Below are 5363 nucleotides of genomic sequence, written 5' to 3' on the forward strand. Positions count from 1 at the left end.
ATAGCGACCCTATAGGACACAGCAGAACTGCCCCACAGAGCTTCCAAGGAGCGCCTGGCAGATTCGAACCGCTGATCCTTTGGTTAGCAGCTGTAGTGCTTAACCACTACGCCACCAGAGTTTCCATGATATAATCAAATGAAACAAAAATGTCTTCTATGTAATATCGTTTTTAAAACCCATGACTTTGAAATTAGATTGGTTATACAATATTGTTCCCTGTAATTATTCTTGTCATCATACAAGTTTTACCCACAGAGGTCCACAATCCCTTAACTTCAATTCCAAAATCCAAAAGGCTGTGAAAAACAAGTTTATTATTATTCATTTGGATACAAAACCTGACATGAACTGACATGAGGTTATTCATAGTATTCATTTATCCCAGTTGGTGTGAACATTCAGACATTTTGCTATAGAAATAGTTATGTGTTTGATTACGAGGTGCTGACCCCAACCTCTCTGGGAGTGTTACATAATATCCGGTACATGTACCATATTTCTTTTCTAAAATCCAGAATCACATCTGGCCCCAAGAATTATTTTGCCCCCAAAGATTCTGAATACGGTACTGTGGACTGGTATACTAATTAATGCTATGTCTTCTCATACATAAAATATAATACTGAGAATGAATGTAGATCTTCACATGTGATAAATTCAATGTCTTAACAACTATCACGCACACATACAATCCTAGAAATTAAAGCATTAAAAGGACTTTTAACAAATGTCAAAAACCCAAACACATCAATTATGTTGTATTTCAAGTGATGGTGACATTTGCATCATCCAATATCTAGATCAATTCCTCTTAGATTGAAATCCACTTAAATCGCAGTTAAAATATTGGCAAAGACTGAATTGGTAATTATGCTAAGAAAAATTATGTTGAGAAAAAGAACCATTCACTGATAAATAGCTTGCTCGGTAAAATGTTTTGGTTTTTAAAAAAAAATATCTCAGAAGGTTTAAGATTTAAAATTATTTCATTCTAGAGTAGAAGTTCTGAAAGTTGATTACAATTGACTTTTTCTGTGAAAGGAGAGCCTCTGACAGGGACAGCTCTTAAAGGATGTTTGAATGGGAAGAAGAGTTTCACAGTTCCTTCCTTCCTTCCTTCCTCCTTTAGTTGCTGCTTTTCTGGTTTTAGAATTTCAAACAAAGAAAATACATATTGGCTCCATTGCTAAGAAACGCCTTCTTTCTCAGCAACTTCCTCTTCCAATTTTCTTCCCTACCATTAACATAAGAGAACAATACCCAAGGTCAGTCCCACCATTTTGATTAATCAAAAGTGCCAAGGTTTGGAAAAAGTATGGGTTGTAATTTATAGTACCCAACTACCTCCTCCTCAGGTCCACAATCTTTGCTCATCTAGAAGTCAGATACAGAGAGCACAAAGAAATAGTACATTCAGGGACAAACTGTTGAACCTTTCACCCCTAGAATCCAAAGAAATCCTAAACTAAACTTTCTCCCAGCCCAAGAAAACGTGGCCTTCTTAGGGAGGAGAGCAAGTTTACTGGGCTGGCACCACCCCGAACCAAGCGTCAAGTTAATAGCTGGTTGAACTTTCTTCCATAGGCCACCTGGCCAGGATTCGAGCTGAGCGGTCTGAAGTTCTGACACACTTCAAAGTGACTTTTACAATTTAGAAATAGTCCTTTCCAACTCAGAGAGGGAACAAAGGGGACAGACTTATAATTAACCATGCAGGGATCTTGACCCAGCCTGTCTCCATGCAAGAAATTAAGTATCTGGGGCCAGCCCCCCTCTCCCACTGGTATCTTCTAAATAAGATATAATAAATAGGAGCCTTGCTGGCACAGTGGTTAAAGCACTCGGCTGCTAACCGAAAGGTCAGTGGTTCAAACTCACCAGCTGCTCTGCGGGAAAAAGATGTGGAGCTGGCAGTCTGCTTCTGTAAAGATTTGCAGCCTTGGAAACCTACTCTGTCCTATAAGGTCGCTATGAGTCGAAATCGACTAAACGGCAATGATTTGGTTTTGCTTTAGTTTATCTTTTAAATGGACAATGACTTCCTCTTGCCCAGTAATTATCAAAGGAAACACCTTAATACTGGTGAGTGCTGCACCTTACTGTGTGACCTTGGGCAAGTTACTTAACTCCTCTGAAACTTAGTTTTCTCATGTGTAAATTCTCAACGGTTTCTGTAAAAATTAAATTAGTACAAAGCAGGAGCACCATAAATGTTCTTCTCCCTCCTCCTAACCCTCCTGACTGCTGGGCCTAAGTTCCAGTCACAGCCCTGAGAGGCTCCAAGGATTCCTTCCTCTTCTCTGATTCTATGGGCAACTGTATAAAACTTCCTCATCTCCAAGGCTCTAGGATTCTCAGAGTACCAGGACAACCCGACCCCACCCATCATGGTCTAGGAAACACCCAGCACCTTTAGCCAACTCTTCTCCTCTTTACTCTTGCAGACCACTCTGAACACACACACACACACACACACACACAGAGCCCTCCGTGTTCGCCTTGCCAGTCCACAATTTAGCAGGCCAAGAGCTTAAAAAGCACGTCAACTCCTGAGCTGTCCAGAAAGTGGGAACAGTGGCTCAGCTGGGAAAGAACTTGCCCAAAATCTCAAACAGCTGGGATCCAACTCATGTATATCTGTCCATAAAGCCTTCATTTTATAAATGGGAAAAGTGAGGCCCAGTGAAGGAAGTGACTTGCCCAAGGTCACATAGCGAGCTGGTGGCGGAACCAGGGCAAGCTGGGGCACTCTCGCAGCCTCACAGAACTATAGGCCCCTCCAAGTCTCCGGGTCACCCCTTGGGGTAGGAACGCCACCTCGCGCTGACGGCTCGCCGGGCCTCTGCCCGTCCGCGATAGGAGACGCTGCACCCACTCCCCGCGGACCCTGCGCGACTCGGGAGGGGCGGCCCGGCCCGGCCCGGCCCGGCCTAGCGCCTCACGGCGGGGCGGCGGGGCCCGCCCGAGGGGACTTGTTGCTCACCTGGCCTCGCGCGGGCGCCCTCAGCGACAGAAGGGCCGGCGGGCCGGCCGGCCGGCCACCTCGTCTCAGCAAGGGGTCTGCTCCCGCGGGCCGCCTCACGGCCTGCCACCCCAGCCGGACCCCCCTCAGCACACAACGCCCCCAGCCGCGCTCGGCCGGCCCGCATCCGCCATTACGCGATTCCCCACCCTGAGACGCAGCCACACCCCGCCGACAGTTCTGATTGGCTCTCTGCCCCACCCGCCCGGGGCTTCGGAGTATTCCATTGGCTCGAGCGGAATGCCAGTTAAATAACTACGCAAAAGACGTATTCAAGGATACTGTCCCGGGAGCTCCACCCGAGCGATTTCCGCAAACGGAGTAAACAGCAGGGGGCAAACCAAGTGAAGTGGGAGTGGAAATTAAGGTAAATCAACTCCTAAATTTAAGGTAGGAAAAGTCCAAATAAGAAAGTGTAAAAACTCATACAAGTGTATTAAAAGACAAATTATTCTTTTAAAGTTCAAAGAATCAGTATTTTTGTTGGAAGGAAGGGGCCAGTCCCATAAACTTTCTGTGGACACCCCTCAAGTTGCAGATAGTTTTGTCCCACCCAGCTCGATCTCAGACCCGGCCGAAAGTAGGGTGGGGGATGAGAGAGAGAGTCATAAGGCTTCATCCTGGCCCTGAAGAATCCACCTGGGGCGAGATCCGGGGTCCTGGGACGGGGAGCAGGTTCTGATAATTGAGTGAAGTGAGCTGGACCCTAGTTCAGCCGCTACTTGACTCTGCGACCTCAGACAACAACCTGAATCTCTCTCTCAGTTATACCGCCTCACCCTGCTTCACGTCCTGGGTCGTTTGAGAATAGGTGCATGAGTGCATCTTGTTGATTACAAAAGACTGCGACTGGACAACTGCGCAACAAGTTCCCAAATTAGCAAAGCTAATCTCATTTTGATTTTCCAGAACAACCCCGTGAGGCAGAAGAGAAAACTGAGTCTCTGATGTTCGGTGACTTGCCCAGAGTTGCTCAGGGAATTTGAAACAGCTATGGAAACCCTGGTGGCGTAGTGGTTAAGAGCTACGGCTGCTAACCAAAGGGTCGGCAGTTTGAATCCACCAGGCGCTCCTTGGAAACTCTATGGGGCAGTTCTACTCTGTCCTGTAGGGTCGCTATGAGTTGGAATCGACTCAACGCCACTGGGTTTGGTTTTTTTTTTTTTGGTCTGGGGCTCAAACCTGTGTCTTTTGGCTTCCATTTCTGTATTCCTCCCTTCCAGGCCAGGTGTCACTCGAGGAAGACTTCCCCTGCATCTCCTTAGCATTCTCGGAAAAGCCCTGAAGGTTCTAGGATAGCATCCCACATCTCTGGTCATTATAGATTTGGGTACAGGCCAACCCTCAGCTACTTGTCGATCACTAAGGTTCCTGGGAAAAAAAGTGACCCTTGGTGTGTGTCTGAGCTGTTTCTGGGGCCCTAGGAATCAGGAGGTAAGGGATAGCAGGTGGGTCAGCAGCCCAGGCAGAATCCCAATGAGGACACAGAAGCTCCAGGAGGGGCAGTGATGCCATTGTGGGCCTTCAGCAGGGCAGCCTCCATGCCAAGACTGAAATCCAGGTCTCACCCTTCTCAGAACAGGGCTCTTTTCACCACAAGATTGTTTTTCCCAGAAGGGCTGCCTTGGCTGTAAATCTTAGCCTTTTTCCTTCTCTGGAAAGAAAAGAGGCCAAAAAGGGAGTAGGAGGTGGAGCAGCCTAAAATTTTAGAAGGGCAGAGCCTTCCTACTGGGTGTGGTACCAACAAGGGCCTCAGTGCCAGCCGAGTCTCTAACCTCTTGGCTCAAATTGACAGCCAGCAACTATTTCAATCCTGACTGTGACCTTAGGGTGCTGGGAGGCAGCAGGTGCTATGCAGAAGGTAGTGGCTTGCTTTGGGGTCAGACTGATTTGTGATGGAATCCAAGCTCTGCCATTCTTTAGCTCTTTAACCCTCACTTAGGAGCCCTGGTGACATGGTGGTTAAGTGCTTGGCTCCTAACCGAAAGGTCGGAGGTTCGAACCCACCAGCCGCTTTGTGGAAGAAAAATACGGCAGTCTACTTTCATAAAGATTTCAGCCTTGGAAGCTCTATGGGGAAGTTCTACTCTGTCCTGTAGAGTCACTATGAATTAGAATCAACTTGACAGCAATGGGTTTGATTTTTTTTTTGGATCAGCCCTCACCTACCTCTTCGCTAAAATGGGACAATAGGGCAGTTCAGAGGATTAAATGAGTTAATTATGGAATTAATGAGCAATGTGTGTAACGTGCCCAGTAGCCATTCATTCGTTACATAGAATATGCCCTGGTTATCTAGTGCTGCTCTAACAGAAATACCACAAGTGAATGGCTTTAA

At 46.9% G+C, this 5363-nt stretch overlaps 1 protein-coding gene across 1 annotated transcript in view; it reads right to left on the reverse strand.

Annotated features, from left to right (window-relative positions):
- The window catches only part of WASF2 (WASP family member 2), a 75059-nt gene extending 71880 nt beyond the window's left edge, over positions 1-3179 (reverse strand). Inside the window, exon 1 of the mRNA XM_049878422.1 lies at positions 2987-3179. The gene's annotated coding sequence lies outside the window, so the exon portion shown is untranslated. The remainder of the gene's footprint in view (positions 1-2986) is intronic.
- Positions 3180-5363: the final 2184 nt, after the last annotated feature.

Source organism: Elephas maximus, chromosome 3 (genome assembly GCF_024166365.1).
Source record: "Elephas maximus indicus isolate mEleMax1 chromosome 3, mEleMax1 primary haplotype, whole genome shotgun sequence".
Classification (NCBI taxonomy): domain Eukaryota; kingdom Metazoa; phylum Chordata; class Mammalia; order Proboscidea; family Elephantidae; genus Elephas; species Elephas maximus.